Raw genomic sequence first — 19,283 nt, 5'->3', positions numbered from 1 at the left:
AAGAATTTCACATCTGTGTCAGTGCCATGGCATTTTTTTGCGTGATTCCCTCTTCACAGTCAGCACCGTCCGCTGTCTCTATTTGATCTGTATTTATGGGTACAAATTTTCCCCAGAGCAGGATGTACGTTGGCATGCTTGCTTGGTTGTGCTTTGCTTCAGACTCCCCAGTGAGCTGCTCAGAGATAGTCCTACAGAAACCTCTAGTATGTCAGTCCAGATAGGCTTATCTTCTGCCTTTCTTTCAAAAAGAAGTGAGGTGGCAGGCGAACAGCAACATCTGTGTGCAGGATCAGGAGGGAGTTAGTGCCTCCTCAACTTTCTCATCCTTGAAGGAGCTGATTAGCGGCTGCCTTGTGATGATCCTTGGGCTTTGGTTACTTACATGCATGCTAATGCGTTCTTATCAACAGACTTTAATGAGTTCCCTACAAGTTCAATAGCACAACCGCATGCGGTTTGTTGATTACTTGTTTTTAAGCTGCTACAAAAACTTCTGAGTAGGAAGCCCTAGCAAATGTTTCTAATTGCAACACAACAGTAGCTTACTCTGCATAGTATATATAAATGTATTTAAGGTATTTAGGCTAAAAATTTGTCATCTGAGTCCCTGTCTATCTACTAAACATAACAGTGCTTTTTCCAAATAGATCAAATTCTGTGGTAAGTCCTTATAGTTTTATTCCCAGATTCTCACTACAGATGTCAGCACAGACATTACAAGGTGGTAATGCAAAAGGAATTCATTTCTTATCTGTCACCAAAGTGAAAGAGGATCTCTGCTGAGATAAATTCCTTTTTTGTGGCAGAAAAAGTTGCAGTAAATGTGATGTTCTGTTTTTTTTCATTCTGAATCCTTGCACATCTGTCTAGCTCTGATCTTCAGTCATAGAATCACAGAATGGTAGGGGTTGGCAGGGAACTATAAAGATGATCTAGTCCAAACCCCCTGCTAAAGCAGGTCCACATAGATCGGATCACACAGAAACACATCCAGATGGGTTTTGAAAACCTCCAGAGAAGGAGAAATTCTCCAGAGAACATTTTGTGTTCCAACTTTTCTCCATTACCCCTAGTCCTTATCATTAGACACTACAGAAAAAAGTACCACCGCATCCTCTTGACATGCACCTTTCAAATACTTGTAGGTATTAACGAGGTCCCCCTCAGTCTCCTCATCTCCAGGCTGAACAGCCCCAGCTCCCACAACCTTTCCTCATTAGAAAGATGCTTCAGTCATCTGATCATCATGCTGGCCCTGCGCTGGTCTCTCTCCAGAAGTTCCCTGTCTCTGGAACTGAGGAGCCCAGAACTGGACACAATACTCCAGATGAAGCCTCAGCAGGGCAGAGTAGAGCAGGAGGAGACCTGCTGGCTACACACTTTTTAATGTATATAGTTGGCTCAAGTTTAATTTACTGTCAACCAGGACTCTGGTCCCCTCATCCAGGTCGTTGATGAAGGTGCTGAACAAGGCTGGCCCCAGAACTGACCCCTGTAGAGCTCCACTGGCCACAGGTCTCCAACTTGACTCCACTGATCACCACCCTCTGGGCTCTGTCATTCAGCCAATTCTCGATCCACCTCACTGTCCACTCATCCAAGCCACACTGCCTGAGCTTTTCTATGAGGATATAATGGGAGACAGTGTCAAAAGCCTTACTGAAGTCAAGGTAGATGACATCTGCTGCTCTCCCCTCATCTAGCCAGCCGCTTATGCACTCATAGAAGGCTATCAGGTTGGTCAAACAGGATTTCCCCTTGGTGAATCTGTGTTGACTCCCTTTGTTAATCATCTTTTCATTCATGTGTTTTGAGATGGCATCCGGGATGAGGTCTTTGGTCACCTTTCCAAATAGATGACTTTTCCATAATACTGTGTATAAACAAATATGCTATCATCCAGACTTAAGAAATGCTAAGCCATTGAAGCCTGCATATATTACAGATCTAATATGCCTTATTTCTGATTAGTATTTTATTTATACTTCAAATTGGAGAACACTCACAATAGATTGTGGTTGTCAGTGGTTATTTTTAAGTTACTTTTTCTGGGTTAACACATGATCTGGATATTTGTTTTGGTATGCAAATAGTATTCACAAAGTAGTTTGTTTTCTCTGCTCCTCCTGTATCATCATAGCCAGTCTTGCTCTCTACTTGAGTGCCTCTGTATGTAAACATATATATGTGCTTTTGTGTCCTTACATACCAAAGGCATCCACCTAAAATCTTTTACTCTTTGTTTTCTTTTCCATTGTGTTTCTTCATCTACCTTCTTTCCTCACAACTTAATGACCATCGGACACTTACTGTCTTATTTGTGGAGCACTAATTTTCAAATATAAGTATTCTTCTGTACAGTACTTTAGCTAAAATTGTTAGTCAGTTTCTGAGTGTGTGTTTCTAAAATTATGTCCTGAAGTACATTTTCAGTCATTATATTGGTAGTTTGTCCTGGGATTTCTTTTTCTTTCTTTCTAAGTGTTTCAGTTGCATTTCCATATTTCTGATATTCTCAGTATTAATCCATAGCTTCAGTTCATCTTCAACATCTGTTTCTCACTTCTGCTTATACTGACAAATTTTAACTTCCTTTTCTGGCTCAGTTGCTCATTTCAGTAACCAGTGATGTATAACACTTGTTGGATATTCTGGCTGAAAACACTGGTACAAAGAGAGGCTGCAGAGGGAGAACATGTACAAAGTGGTGGTGGCTTGACAGATAGGTTGGAGACTCCTTTTGAGGATAAGGAGCACAAGCAAACAATGCTGTTATCTGTTTATTTATTTCTTTTCCTACCTCATTCAAATCCTTTGTTTGGGTATTTCACCTTTAGTACTTCTAAAACACCAACTATAACAGATTCTTAAAATACCACTGGTTCATGATCCTTTATTTTATTTCTCAGTGAGCTGTGACAATCTGACTTGTTTGTGCTAAACTTTAATTTCCTTTTCTGAAAACTTCAGGTACTTTATGAGCAATCAGATTGCTTCTGTATTTCTGTAGTAGGTATCTCAGATTTATAATTTAAAAAAAAAACCTCAAAATTATAAGTCCCTTAGTGAGTTAATTAATCTTAACAAATATCCAGCTTGCATCATGTTCTCAGGAACATGATGCCCAGCTGTGAAATACAGAGAATGATCCAGTTTCTTATTAGTCTATTGGATCAGTCAAGAATAAACTTCAGAGTATAAGCTCCTATACAATATTTTTCTCTTTTGGATGGAAATTGTCACTTTGTGTCACTTTATCCCCTTTTGAAAGTCCTTTTTAGTCCTTATTAGTTCAAATAAGACCACATTACCACTCTTTAATAAGCAACCCAGAAGCATTCTTACATGAAAGCTTTTTTTTTCATAACATGTTTATTCTCTGTACACTGGCTAGTTGAATAGTTGTTTTAAGGTTGTTGATTATCCCTTGTGTGCTATGATGTAGCAATACTGTTAAGCATTAAGGTGTCTGGCTTTTTATGAAGAATCAGTATATCATATAACCTTTAAGTGCATCTGAAACTTTGAAAAAATAGTTACACTTTGCCTTAATGTAAAAAGTTTTGATGGAGGTAAACAATGTTTTTCATTCTAGAAACAAAACTAATTGGGAAAGGGGTTTTTTGAATGTCTAGCCTGTTTGCAATTGTTGTTGTGGCAAAGAGGAACACTGTGCCTGTTCCCCTGGCTCGGTGAGAAAAGTAAATTATGTAAGCATTTATGGATATAGGGACCATGGCAAGTTCTTTATAGAAGAAAAAGCATTGAGTATGGGTTGAGTGGGTCAGAGCAGGGAAGCTTAACAGAAGAGAAAAAGGAGTTTTAAATAAATTTCATGAATCTGTGTTTAAAACAAACCATTTGTACTTAATACAAATGTAGAATACTTACTGTGCCTGATGTCAGCTCAGGTTTCTTTGCATTGTACACTTCAACATTGATTGTACAGTAACAGTAGACCTGAGTTGAATTCAATATTATTACATATTTTATGAAGTGAGAAAGCAGAGGTCTTGCTAAATCATTTGAACAAAGTAGTTACTCACTTGTAGGTAACTGAGGATAGAAGTGACAAAACTCACATATTTATGCTATTGCATGTTTTCAGTGACTTTCGAGTTCTCTTGGACTTCATTCTTTTTTTTTTTCAATATATTGCTACATTTTGTACAGAATATTTAGATTATGTTACAAGCCTTTCCAGGCTTCAAAATGATCTGTGTTTGAGTAAAGGTTTCGTGGAGCTACCAAGGCATAAGAGCCACTGCCTGGGTTCGAAACAAGAACTATGGCCAACGAACCACAAACTGAGGTATGAAATGTTAGTATTTTAGACAACAGAACTTGATTAAAAATATTTTAAAACTTCAAAGTAATTCCCAAGTTCAAAACATGTTTAAGATCTTATGTGCCTAAATCACTTGAAGAGTAGATGGGCTTCAAAATTGTCCTTAGTGTGCTACGTCATTGGAAAAACTGTAGCATACCTAAGAAAATATTTTAGTATATAACAGAATGTTTCTTTTCATGTTCTGGGACTTATTCCAAAATGTCATAATTCATTTAAGAGTATATTCCTCTTAAGGAATCTTAATGCATTGAGAGAGTTTGAAAAGAAAAGATCCAAACATGGAAATTCAGAAAACCATTTTGAACAGCTGAGTTCCCCCACTTACACTATCAGAAATGCCTGAAATGTGATTCATTAATTCACAAAGTTTTCCTAAGCATTAGGTTGTTCGTGTAATATTATATTATTTAACAGAATTGTGCTAGTGACTCAACAGACCCTTTCTTGCAGAGATTCAATCAGGATGCCTAATTGAAATTTTCTAGTTTGCTCTATTAACTCTAGTGTCTAATTTATTTTTTTAGGTATGCAAAATTAAATCAAATTTTATTCTTCAAATTTCACTGTCTTTGACAAGAATAAACTTTGTTTTTTAAAGTAGTTTTAAGGAGGAAAAACTTGACATTGTCTGCACAGTTTTTCATTGTAGAGCCACATAGAAGTTGTGTTTCAAAGGAATCTAATTTTATCCCTTCTGTTTAACTTGGGCATAATTTTAGAGGAAGAAATCAAAACGATGTAAGAAAAAAAACCCTGAAAGTAGTCTAGTTTGCATGCTTAACAAAGTCTTTGTGTGTATGGTTTTGGCAAATTCTCTGTTAAGTTAAAGTGTTAATAATAATAAAAAGGATTTGGATATTGAGTTAAACACTGAGATTTCTCCTGTAGCAAGCCATACCAATTGAAAACAGATTTTCTCCTTCAGATATTTGGATCACAGTGTGGCTTTGTATTAGCAGTGGATGCAAAGAGATACATGCTCCCTGAACTTTACCTATATAAAAATTGTCTAGTGTTAAACATACATGTTGGCATATCACAGAATCTTAAGGGTTGGAGGGGACCTCGAAAGATCATCTAGTCCAACCCCTCTTCCAGAGCAGGACCACCTAGAGTAGGTCACACGGGAACTTGTCCAGGTGGATTTTTAATGTCTCCAGAGAAGAAGAGTCCACAACTCATGTGGTCATCCTGTTCCAGTGCTCCAGCACTGTCACAGTGAAAAAAAAAATCCTTATATTTCATTGAAATCTCTTCTATTCAAGCTTGTACCCATTGCCCCTTGTCCTATCATTGGACATCATTGAGGACAGCCTGGCTCCGTCCTCCTGACACCTGCCGTTTACATATCTGTAAACATTAATGAGATCACCCCTCAGTTTCCTCTTCTCCAAGCTAAAGAGCCCCAGCTCCCTCAGCCTTTCAGCATAAAAGAGATGCTCCTTTACATCATCTTGGTGGCCCTGTGCCGAGCTCTCTCCAGCAGCTCCCTGTCCTTCTTGAACTGAGGGGCCCACAACTGGACACAATATTCCAGATGTGGCCTCACAAGGGCAGAGCAGAGGGGGAGGAAAACCTCTCTCACATTTTGTGGGATGAGAATGTTGGGAGAGGAGGCATTTACAAAGTGTTTTGCTTTCATCTTTTAGTTGGAATTGCTTTAATACTTTTATGTGACTGAATTCTCAGATTGAGCAGGTCATTCTTAAAAGTAATGGAACAAGTATGTGAGGTTTTTTGGTTTCTGTTCTTTTTTCTGCTCTGGTTTAAGTATCTTTATGATGTGGTGAACAGTAAGGATTGACATCTACCAAGCATTATACTTTGACTGTCTAAATAAATTGTTGTCATAAGGATGTGATGTCTGTTCAAGTGTTACAAAACTGGAGAAACAAACTTTTTCCTTAGCATCAAAAGTAAGAACTGGTTTAGGTTCTAAAATGAGCACTAGTTTAAATAGTTTGCTAATATTTGTAGTTACTCTGTAATGTCACTGTCCTAAAATACTGAGTGTGAAAAAGAGTTGTGAACTACATTTTTTCAGCAGTTGTTGCTGAGAACAGATTCTGCTTCAGTCTTTACAGAAGACTACATTTTTTTCTTCCTTAAAAAATATAATTCACTTCAATACTTCTCAAAATACATTTTTGATTACAGATATGCACACAGAAATATATGTGCACATATGTATTGGTAAATATTTATTATTATATGGTTTGTTAGGGTTAACATAGTTTCTCATTACTGCTGATGGAGGAAGATTTCTCCTTAACATCCTCCTTTATGTCCATCTTCTAGCTGGACAGCTGAAACCCCACCTGTAACCGATGCAGTTTCAATGTGCCATGTATATCACAAGTAACTGTTTTGCTTATCTGAATTTTAATCTTCTCTTTATAGTACTTCATAATCCTTTTAATACTGTGAAACTTGTATTTTGCATTTCTCAGTTTCTTTATACCAGTGCTGATGAGATTTTTTATGCCATTTTTATAAGCATGTTTAGTTTTAAGTTGCCTAGTCATAACTGACTATGACTTCTTTTGTTCTTCTGAAATTCGTGGTATATCCATTTGCATGGATACATGAGATAGTCTTTCAATGCAGTTTTCTATTCGATCTTTTAATGACCTTAAAAAATCAACATAAAATATGGTTTCTTTCTTCTCTAGAAATCAGTCCATTGTCTGAGAATAATAAGAACATTATTATATTTTTACCTTTAGATTTTAACTGAATCTAAAATTTACTATTTTTTAGTTGTTATGTTTAGCATTTGGTGAGATTTGCAGAGGTTTTGTTTCTTTTCAGGAATCTTAAAATGGTGACAGGATTACTGCCTTCCTTTCCTGCATAATTACTTTTCACTAGTTGAATTTTCTCAGGTATATGGCCACTTCATATACATAGATGAATACAAAAGACATCCTTATTTTTAAACAATGATTTCTTATAATCATAGAATCGTAGAATGGTAGGGGTTGGAAGGGACCTTTAGAGATCATCTAGTCCAACCCCCCTGCAGAAGCTGGTTCACCTAGATCAGGTCACATAGGAACATGTCCAGGCGGGTCTTGAAGACCTCCAAGAAAGGAGACTCCACAACCCCTCTGGGCAGCCTGTGCCAGGGCTCCATCACTCTCATGGTGAAATAGTTTTTCTTATGTTTAAGTGGAACTTTTTGTGTTCCAGCTTTATCCCATTACCCCTTGTCAGATACCTGTAGTGCTCTACTTCCTACTTTGAGTTATTTCAGTGGTAGTCAATGTAATGGTGCTGGTTTGGATTGGAAAACCACTGCACCATTTCTCACAGTGTCTCTTCAGCTTACAGACCTCATTTGAATCTTTAACATAAGTTGCAAGTTTTTATTACAAGCTTCTGAGATCATCTAGTGGCTTTTAGTTGTATATTTTTCTGTAAATCAAGAAGTACTGCAGTCTTTGATCCTGCTCTCATTTATATATTTTCTAACCCTGCTACTCCTCTTCCACGCTTCTTCTTGTCTTCTAATTCTGTTTTGAAGGACAAGCACACCAGTGATGAATTTCAACTCTGATGGATTTCAGCTCTTTTCTGAGCTGTGATTCTGCCCTTGCCCCTACATCTTCCATAAGAAAAATCTGAATCCTGGATGCATAATGTGTTTGAGATATATGGTTGCTCCTCTGAGTCTTTTTTTTTCAGAGATTTCAGGTTTATAGCTTGCAAAAATTAAAATTTGGGGACTTTACTGTGTCTTGTCCCTTGTATGTCTACTGAGACTTCTGGACTGAATGGTTTTCATCATCTCCTGCTGTCCTGTTTTTGAGATTGTCTAGTTGATCTGCTCCCCTGATTCTCTGTATTGCCCAAAATGAGACATATGCTAGTAGGATGCTTTATGGAACAATTGATCCATAAATCCATAAATCTCTTAGTGTATTGTCATGTAATACACTGTTTCATAGGATCTTGAATGTATTGAGGTATGTGATTATTCTGGGAGGTATAATAATCAAGTTTTTCTTAGGCATATTTTGGTATACGTTCAAGGGTGTGTGTGTAAATATTTATACACACATATAGATGTCTTTTAAATATGTGTATATATAGATTAGCAGTGTAAAGCAAATTGGTTTGCTTTAGGGAAGTTTGGGAGACAGGATAAATAAAGAAAAGGCGGTGATTAGCTTTGCTGCTGAAGGTAATACATTGTTTTAAAATCCCTTTTCTTATCTTCATTTTCTCTCAAACACAGAATTACATGTTTTTTTTCCATCCTCTGGAGGACTTTAGAGATGTTAAAAACAATAACACTCAAACTCAATATATTTTCAGCCTTCATTCGCTATTTAATATTCAGTCTTCCCTTTCTGACACCTAAACTGACCATGTGAAGACTTCCTTTAGATCAGAATAAAATGTTACTGCTCTTTGGAAGCGATGATGTCATATTTCTACACTTGTTCTTATCTTTTTCAAAGAAGGGGTTATAACAAAAAGAAAGCAGAAATGAGACTAGAGAATTGAAACATCTTCAAGTGTAAATGGAAAATTAAGAGGCACATTGATTTTACTCTGTTCTCCTGTCCTCACATGAAAACCCTTGAGTAACCCTTTCCATCTTAAAAAAAAATTCCTTTTGATAATTTTACAGATATGCACAGAGGAAAATGTATGCTGCTAAAATGATGCATTAGTTATCTTCACTGTGTTTATAACTGCACACTCTTGCGGAGAACTCTGATGAACTTTAGTCTACATCTCACCCTTTATTGTTTCTTAAAATTTCTTGTAGTTCGTGCTCTGCAAAGGCTGAACAGTTATGGAGCACTTTTAATAGTTTCTAATGACAAAGTCAGCTGATGAAGGAATTTAGAAAGTGTCATCGCTGAAGTCTTTCAACAGTGCAGCCACAAGTAAAACCTCTTTTCTAGTTGAAAGTATGTTGAAAAAGTGTCCACTTCTTGAATTTTGTCATTAAGAGACCTCTTTAAAAATTTATTTTTAAGCTTATGTAGTTTTTCTACTAACTATATTAAATCAAATTATAATTTATAATTTATTTGCCTTATTACAATACTTCATTAAAATGTCATAAGATACAGATTCTAGGCAGAGTATTACACTAAAAACTGTGCATGCAGTGCTTTTCGCATATGGAAACAGCTACAGCAGTTCTGTTCTGCAGCATGAATTAACAAAGATTGATCGCAATCTGTTTTTATTAACTCAAGGAAGAAAAGCAGTGTAGTGATATTAAGAAAATTAATTATAACTTTCTAATCTAGTAATTAATGTGCAGCTGGGCATGAGTGCAGTTAGTGCTATTCAGTAATTTGGCAGTCCTGACAAATTATCATCATCTGTTTTAAGGTAGATGACTGTTCTTTAATCTTTGCTCAAATTTTCATAATCTTTTCCATTTCAGAATAGTTTTAACATTTTAGACGTTAGATACGGCCTTTTGCTATAAAAATGTGAACTGAAGTTCAGTTACATCTTTCAGGACTGAAGTTTGGTTGTATTTTTAAAAACCCTCTTTTATTATTTTCCAGCATTCTACTGAAGTTTCTTATGAAGCAGTTGTATGAAACGGTGATTACTGGTAATTTGCCAGCATATGTTGAATAATCTTAAAATGCTACTGAGAATTTAATGTACCCTGTAAACTGAGATGCTTCCAATTAAATAGAGTTCTCAGGATAATAATTTTCAAAACTAATCAAGTAATATAATGGTGTTACTAAAATGCTTATTGACTTAATTGTGACAAATTAATAAACTTAACGAATGCAATTACTGTAATGGTCATATTAGTTTGTGTTTTTCATAACCTAGCCATAAATGTTTTTCAGAAACACAAAGGGAAAATAGAAATTACCTAGATGGATTAAATTAGCATGACATGGTGACTTGAGCGGGGGAGTGTTTGTGCCCTTCTTGCCTTCTTTATGAGGTGTGAAGGTTATTGTAGATCACCCCACACTCTCATCTATTAAGAAATTAGATGCTACAGAACAAAAATTAGAACTAGGATCCTAGCAGTGGAATTTACAAGAAAAAACCTCTTGAGCATTCTGACTGGTTTTGCTGCTATCAAATTGTATCTGCTAAAATACGCTGGTGAGCAAAATACCGTGATCTTGTCAGTAGGGAAATCACAAAGCATCCATGTAGTTCAGACCCTGAAAACTGTCCAGAGCTGTTAAGTATCCTTATGCTGTTAGTGAACAGATAGTTTAAAAAAAAAAACATAAGACTTGGAGGAGTGGGCAGTATTGCTTGTCTTGTTTTAAGGCTTCCATTGTTTAAATGTTCTTTAGGAATGCATTAGAGAAGTGTTGTGGGAAAACAAAAGCTAAGAGTTTTCAACCCAATTAATCTGTCCTTTTGATTATTTTGTGACACGGGAGAAAAGATGGACCACCTTTACCAGAACAGCTTCTTGCCTAGTGCTTGAGACATTCTTCAGGAATGAAGCAGGCATGGGTTTGAACCTCCTCGCTGGAGGAGAATTGAAATGAGATCTTTCTTTTTTTGGACGTGTACTTTAACTCCCTAAGTTACTGCTTCCTTTTAAAAAAAGCTGATCTTAGTGATAGGTAGATGGTGAGTATGTTATGGCTTAAGGGGTTCTGAATAATTAAGATCAAGGAATCAATATAGATGTCTTTGTTAGTGAGTTAGTTCAGCTTCCGCAGTGTTTCTCCCAGTCTTCCCCATTTGCTGTGACGTGGTTTCTGATTAAATGTGGAAGTGCCTCAAAGTTGACAATTGTGCCTTACTTATTCCCAGGACATGTGGTGATCCAAAACCTAGATACCTAAGATAGCTGGACTTACATACATAAAGTAAAACAAATCCTTATACATCTTTTGTTTGATCCAGCTCAAGCTGAGCAGAGAACCAGCCAAATCAGGAAGGTCTGTTGTTTTAGCAGCAGAGAGTAAGATTCAAGGAGATCCCACACTGTGTTTGTTTTATGCATAACTCCTAGAGACAAGAAAAAAACCCACCCTAATAACAAACAAACAAAAAAAAAAAAGCCAAGAACCCCCAAAAACTATAAGACTGGAACTTGAAAACTATGTGAGGTTTGTTGCTTGACAGTAATGACTGAATTTTTCACCATCTTATGCCTTCTTCTAACTTGTGTTTTACATACAGTGTGATGTTCATGGTTTTAGAATCTTGAAAAGCTCCATATTGCTCTCTATATCCAAAAATTTTCATTGAATAAATTAGCTTGTGTTTCAAAACTTAAAAATTGTCAGCAATACTGTTTATTGCATTAGTCACATTTAACAATTCATTTTGGATCAAAGCAAATGAATAAAGAATGTAGTGGATACATAGACCTGCTTGAGGACAGGAAGGCTCTTCAGGGGGATCTGGACAGGCTGGATCAGTGGGCTAAGACCAATCACATGAGGTTCAACAAGGCCAAGTGCTGCATCCTGCTTTTGGGCGACAACAACCCCAGGCAACGCTACATGGTTGGGGCAGCGTGTCTGGGGAGCTGCCTAGTGGAAAAGCACGTTGGGTTGTTAATCAACAGCTGTCTGAACATGAGCCAGCAGTGTGCCCAGGTGGCCAAGAAGGTCAGTTACATCCTGGCCTGTATTAGAAATAGTGTGGCCAGCAGGACCAGGGAGGTGATTGTCCCCTTGTACTCGGCATTGGTGAGATCATACCTCAAGTACTTTGTCCAGTTCTGGGCCCCTCGCTACAAGAAGGACATTGAGGTACTGGAGCATGTCCAGAGACAGGCAACAAAGCTGGTGAAGGGTCTGGAGCACAGGTCTTATGAGGAGAGGCTAAGGGAGCAGGAGATGTTTAGCTTAGAGAAGAGGAGGCTGAGAGGAGGCATGAGCACTCTATGACTACCTGAATGAGGATGGTTATGAACTGGGGGGTCAGTCTCTTCTCTCTAGTAATGAATGATAAGACAAGATGAAATGCTCTCAAGCTGCACTTGGGGAGTTGAGACTGGAGTTTAGGAAGAACTTTTTCACCAGGAGAGTTGTTAAGCACTGGCACAGGCTGCCCAGGGAGGTAGTGGAGTCTCCATCCGTGGAGATATTTTAATAGCACATAGATGAGGTGCTGAGGGACATAGTTCATTTTAGTGATGAGCTTGGCAGTGTGAGGTGAGTGGTTGGACTCAATAATCTTAAAGGTCTTTTCCAACTGTTAAAATTCTGTGATAAATTTGGGGTTTTTTCTTTCTGTCTAGAAACTTTTGTGAACAATTCATACTTTCATTCCTTTGTTTGTCAGTATCTTATGTTTTTAATTGTTTTATTTTCTTTATGTTCTTTGCATTCAGCAATGTAATGCAGTTTTCATGAACATTCACAGTAATAAAGCTGTTTGTACATGACAAAATAAGAGAAGTTACATGAAATGCAAGTGATATTTTGAAGTGTCTTATGTGTTCTTTGAAGTCATTCTGTAGTGGATTAGGCACTTCAGTCCTCTAAATCAATTTGATCCCACTGTAGATTTCAGTTGAGCTATACTTTCACTGTGTGTTTTCATATACTACCAGGTATTATGAGTGACAAAGGGCACACATTACAGAATTACTTTGTAGCTATGTAGGATAAAATATAACCATAAATGATAATGCAGTGCTGTTATTCATTTAGCTGTGCTGACAATATAGATGGTTGCAGAACTGACACAGCTGGTGTAGTCCAAGAGATCCTCCAAAGGCAGATTCACTCATATATGTGAATGACTCAAGGCTTTTTGTAGCTGTCTGTTAATTTTTCCTTATAGTATTAAAAGTTTAGAAAGTTAACTACAAAACTTCAATCTTTCCATCCAGTTTGAATAAATACTTTGACTTTTAATGCCTTTTTTTTTTTCTCCTTTTTTTCTTAGGAAAAGTTTTTAACTTTTTTTCTTAGTCTCATGATTGCTGGTGAGTTGCATGTACATATAACTTTAAAAGCGGATTCTCTATTATATCTTTGGCTTTCTGCTATGATGGCCAGCATGTAATTCATATTGAGAAAGAAACTGTAAAAGAAGATACTGAATTCTTGAGAAGTAAGGGTTAACAAAGAATCTGTATCTGCTAAGATAGTTCTGGATTTTCTCTGTGCTATTTTGCAATGAGTTGTTGTTAAAAATCCTGCACACGTTCAAACTGTATGTCATTATCTTATCAATGTCATGGTTGGATGAGAGTTTCAAGTGAATGTGCCTCTTGCTCCTGGAGCCTGCCAGTGTAAGAGGGATTATTGGATGCTGTAGAGACTGACTTTCTGCTATTTTTTTTTCCTAATATTGCCATGTAATTTAGAATTACTGTAGCAGACAGCTTATGCCTGGCTAGTCAACCTTCAGAATGGGTAAGCCAACAAGCAATACTTCCATGATCATGTTCTGCTCTGGCTGACCTATAACTCCTGACAGACCGACTTATGTGAGGGTAGAGACATGTCTACATGTTGCAGAGAACACACGACCTGACATCTTAGTCCAGATGGCTGGTGGGTACTCTGTGGTGGGTACTCTGTTTGGTTCAGTTCAATGGATGCACGTAGCCAGCATGCAAAATTCTTGCTGTTCTGTATCTAATCTCACATTGAAAAATGAGTGACAGTGTATTTACTGCTTTTTTATGAGCAGATCTTGCTCACTGTAGAACACTGTAACCTGAGTACACATGGCTTACAAGATATGATATAACTGAATGTAATTTTTAAAGACTTCAGAATCGTCAGTTTACTCTATACTAAACAATCTGTTGCCTACCAAGAAGTAATAAAACCTCGGTGGTAAATGCCATAGACACATGGATGACACTGTAGGAATCCAGACAGCGGAGGGTAAGGACAAAATGGGACTTATGGTGGGGTAGTTCGAAAGCTGTTGAGAAGAAAATAAAAAGAGGGTAGTGAGCCAGCTAAGCAGTTTGTTCCAGAAATTTACCTTCATTGGTTTAAACTTCACATTAAAATTGCATTTTTATTGTTAAAACATTGACACATCTTTAGGGGGAATTTAATAGGAGGGAACAATCTTTCAGCAGATTATATGAAAGGCCGCTGTTTCCAGCTGACATCTGTGAAACTACTGCTAAATTCCTTGCAGTACAGCTTTAGAGAAATAAATGAGCAAGTATTCATTATAATTCAACTTCAATGGTATCCATATGCTATATATCTTGTAATGGTGCTCATGCTGTGTGGTTTCTCTGTAGCATTAAAAAAATAAGTATTATTCTGTCAAAGGTGCATTATGTAAATGCCTCGATTCAATACGTAGCCTTGGTGAGGCTCGTGCAGTTTAAATATATCCCAACAAATCGTGGTTGGTGCAGCAAACTTGACAGTCTTTCTGGTTGACCTTTCAGGGTGTCCATTTTATGTCACAAAGAATACTTTCTAGGTAATTAAATCTATTGGAGCAAAGAAGATTTTTTTACATGTATCATTTTGATTTTAATTCTATTGAAATTAATATTTTCTGTTGGGCATTACGATATGCAGTCGTTCAGCAGTGTTTCACATCATGTCTTGATACTGTAATGAGGCTGTAAATAAACTATTTTCTCTGTCTGCTAACCAAAATTAATTTTGTAAATTAGTTGAGTTTTGCTTAACTATGTTTTTAGTCAGCATTGTTTTAATAGCTAATAGCTTTTGGACCTGTCCCTGAAGGCTTAAATTTTGTCATTTTAGTATTCAACCTACTGGATGGTTACGGTGAGTGGTTAGCATACAAGGTTTTCGTAAGCAGTAGAGGTTCACAAGCCAACTTTTGAGTACCTCAGCTTTGGACTTGGTTCAAACTTGCTTTTTTTTTCCATTTACTGAAGTCTAAACTGTCCAAGTTTTGCATTATATACTGGTTCTTCTGAATGATGTACCATAGATGCTTTGTTAAGGCATACTACAAAACTTAGAAAAGGGCTTTTTATGGGCTTTACTAGCTTCTCACTTCCTCCTAAAATGCTCAGGGATGAGATGTTGTAAAATTTTTATTACCATTTTTAAACAAGCTTAATTCATCAAAAATTTATGGTTTAACTTTATATTGCTCTCTCAAATATTTTTTGTGAGGCTTCAGAAATGAAATTATCATAGAAAATAAGACAGAAGTCGAACTTAGCTTGCATTTCCACTTAACAGCTGGCTCATTTGTAAAACCTCCTTGCCCCCACCTGCTTCTCCTAGGTTTTTGGGATGCTTCTGTAGCAATTTCTAATCCTGGATAGTAGCTTTATGAATTCACCAGACCTCTTTTCCATACACATTTTTTGAGTCATCAAAATACTTGTCTTCTCAGAGCAAGTCTAGTATATGCTTGGTATCACTTATATTTATTTCTCCTCATTCAAGCACAGCAGAAAGGGAAAACAGACGTTGGATGGAAGCATGACATCGCCATCACTTTTATGTACTTTTTGTGTTGTTCTGTACCATATCGGTACTTGATCCTCTGATAAGACAGCCTTTGGATTTCAGTATCTCTTGAGCCTCTCTGAAGTAAAAAGATGGTTTATTTTTTTTCCTCTTTTCCTTTTATGATCCAGCTCTTTTTGTGTGAGCCAGATTGTTTGGTTGTTAATCAGTCAGGTATTGACTAAACATATCTTAGGTACTTCAGGAGATTATAAAAAGACCTGTTACGGTCCACAGAGATAGCAGCTGTAGCAGATGTTGTTCTTTGTGCTTGCCTGTTAGGGAAGAGAAAGGAGCCTGGCCTTTTATCTTCCATCCGTGCATTCACCCACACATTAAAACCAATTCAGATTCTGGTTGCTGGCCATTCAAAATACCCTTTGCAAATCCACATACCTGAAAGAGATGAGAGTGAGTAAGGGGAGTCATCTCCACTTTGGTATTTACTCTGATTATTTTTACTGGGGCTTGGGCTCTCATGCTCCCAAATTTGTAATGGAATAGGAAATGAATAATTTTGATAGACTAGACAGACTCTATTTTAAGTATTTCATTAGAGACCTAGAAATAGGATTTTTTTGATGGCTTTTGAGTTCAAAGTCTCTCTGATAACCAAAAGACAATTATGCTCCTTACTGAAAATACTTATTTTGACTGACATTATCTTTAAAAAGTGTTCAAAAGACTAACCAATATGCCATATCTATCCAGAATATACTCCATTCCTGACAAGGTCTTCATTTTAGTTAGAGAACACGTGTGGCACTTTCTGTGTGATAATCCTTGCGAGATACTCCATGCTGTACTATACCAGTCTACAAGTGGAAATACAAAAAAAGAAATTAAATAAAGAAAAAAAAATTAAGTCTTAAAATACATATTCTTGCACCTTTAAGCAGCAAGAGATTACAAACAACATTTAAAATCTTTGACCAAATGTTTTGCCGTAACTGGGACAGAAACCTAATTGTCTAAAGGGCTTTATAAAACTACAGCATCATTGTTTTCACTGGTAATTTAAAAAGGAAAAATAGCAAAGTACGTCCCCTTGTGTACGTTTTTCAAGATACAGAAGCTTTTTCAATATGGTTGATGAAGCAATGTGTGCTGGTGCAGGAACAAAAAGAGTACCTACTGTCTCCAGTATGATTCTAGAAGTGCGGGTTTTTTCTGAGCCTTTGATTGTTCTATCATTTTAAATCATAATCCTTTCATGTGGATTTCATTTCATCCTTTATTATCTTATTTTCATTGTATTGATTAAAATCCCATTACTGGTGAGAAAAACTTATTTGACTCCTTAATACCATCCCTTTTATTATCTGATAAACTGGTTTACAAAATCCTCCAAGTAGTATCTTAGATGTGGTCATGAGTATTAATGCGTGGATTGTGATGATTTATTTTAAGCAGTACTTTAGAGAAAGTGTTTGCTATTTCATATCTTTCTGTTCTGCTGAGGTTGAAGTAGTGTAGGCCTTCCAGCCTTTTTCAAGTCTTATTGAATTATTTGGTATTTGAATGGAAAGCTCCTTTCTTGAGAATGTTCTCTGCTTTAAAGTATCATATCATAATGTAAAAACATGGATTACTGCAAAAAGATTAGGGAGCAAAATCACTTTTGCTTTAAAAGTACATTTTGTGCCCAATCTGACTTTACTGAGTTTACAACGTAACGTTTTTCCTTTTTTTCTCTTTATAGTATAATCAGTTTGTCTTGGTTCATAATTTTTGGTGCATATATGAGAATTATGATACATTGTGTGCCTTGCTGCAATAGTCAGCATTGTTAGGTTTTTGTAAATAGCTCATCCATAAGATGTGCAGCAGCTGTGTAAATATATTTGTTACTTTAAGTAACTCTAAACAGATTAAAGGTGAAGCTCTGGATTTAGTGGAATGCAACTAAACTGGTAATAGAGACTCTACCACAGGAAAAGTGTAACGGGAGTATTTTACTCAGGTGAAAATCAGATGTGGTGGTTTTTTACGTCTGCCTGCTAGACAGTAGGAAATATTCCTATGTAATTATACCCTAGTTAATGAATTGCTTCATATTTTAGCCATTAGTTTATTCGTTAAGCCCTTCCCCAGTGAGGGAATTGATTTGTTTATAAATATGTGATCCCAGGAAGCCACATTCAGTGTGTATTAAATCATACTCCTTTATGTTTGGAGCACAATTGTAACATTCAGAATCAGAAACTGATGAATAATATGGATGCCTTCTAGACACCTAGTGTTATACTTGAAACTAGTGTCACTTGAAAAAAAGTAGGAGTAGCTCTTTATCATTAAATTGACTGTGTTATACTGAATAATATGTATCTTCTATAAGTGTATAAAGTAGGAGAAAAGGAGACTGTAAATTGTATGTAAGTGAGCACTTCTTTAGAGTAACTGACTTTGATCCTGATTTTCAAAGAGTTGTGGGCATTGACAGATAAAGCTGTATATAAGCAAATGTGCCATGTACTGTGAAAAGAAACCTGGACAGCCTGTTTTTACATTGTATTACTGATTTTCAGAAAGAGAACCAGTTCCCAAATCCAAATGGCATTAATGGAAGAGATTTATACAGTGATACGGGTGTTTCAGTCAGGCTGTGGGTATTCCCTGTGTACATATTACCTATTGTCTCTGCAGTAATTTTCAGGACAGTTACAAGATTTTTATGCTTGATCGGTGTTTGTTGAAGCCACCAGGAGTTTTTCTGTGGACAGTGAGTAAGGATCAAGCCCACAGTGACTGGCACTGAGAAAAACAAGTGTTTATATGATCTCCGATCAAATGGATTTATATGACACAGCAATGTGTAGGTAAAGAAGAAAGAGAAGAGTAAAGCTGACTGGAAAAAGGGGACGTATATACTTCCTAAAGCATTTGTCAAATCAGATTATTTCTTTTGCAACAGTAGTCTGAAAAAGACTACTTCAGGGGTTTTTTAATCTGAAAAACTGTCCCTTTCAGTGAACCAGAATGCCATTTCAGTAGTGTTTTGTACAGCTGTCACAGCATCTGTGAAAGTGGATACTGAAGAGAGAGGTTTCCCTCGACAGCACTGGTGTCTGTATTGTACATGTTGAGATTGATATACATGTCTGTAAATGCATATGCAAGTGTAATTTATGGCATTTTTAAGTTAATGTTATTTCAGATGAGTACAGCTGCAAGTCTTGTGATGAGGTGTCCGGAATCTGAAACCATTGTTGACCCAACAGCTGTATCAAAAGGAGGAATAATTGACTGTCAGTCAGAAAGCTTTTGGTGTAGGCCACTTTCAATGAATGGCAGCTACAAAACTGTTTAAAACAGACTTCTGCAACTTGTCAGCCAATTATTTTTAATAATTGAGCCGTGCATTTAGTGTAATGATTTTTGTTCTCACTTTCAATGTTTAATGGCGCCACATGCAGTATCAGGCACAATAAACGTGACTAAATGCTTTGAAAGACTTTTTTACTTAAATGACTGTGAATCCACTTGAAATATTTTCTTGATATGAGAAGGTAATAAAAGCTAAT

At 36.6% G+C, this 19,283-nt stretch overlaps 1 protein-coding gene across 1 annotated transcript in view; it reads left to right on the top strand.

The window, feature by feature from the left end:
• The window catches only part of MAN1A1 (mannosidase alpha class 1A member 1), a 146,724-nt gene that overhangs the window by 82,211 nt on the left and 45,230 nt on the right, over nt 1-19,283 (top strand). The window lies entirely within an intron of this gene.

The sequence above is a fragment of the Colius striatus genome, chromosome 2, assembly GCF_028858725.1.
Source record: "Colius striatus isolate bColStr4 chromosome 2, bColStr4.1.hap1, whole genome shotgun sequence".
NCBI lineage: Eukaryota > Metazoa > Chordata > Aves > Coliiformes > Coliidae > Colius > Colius striatus.
The sequence above is the reverse complement of the archived record's forward strand: the minus strand, read 5'-3'. Positions and strand labels throughout refer to the sequence as shown.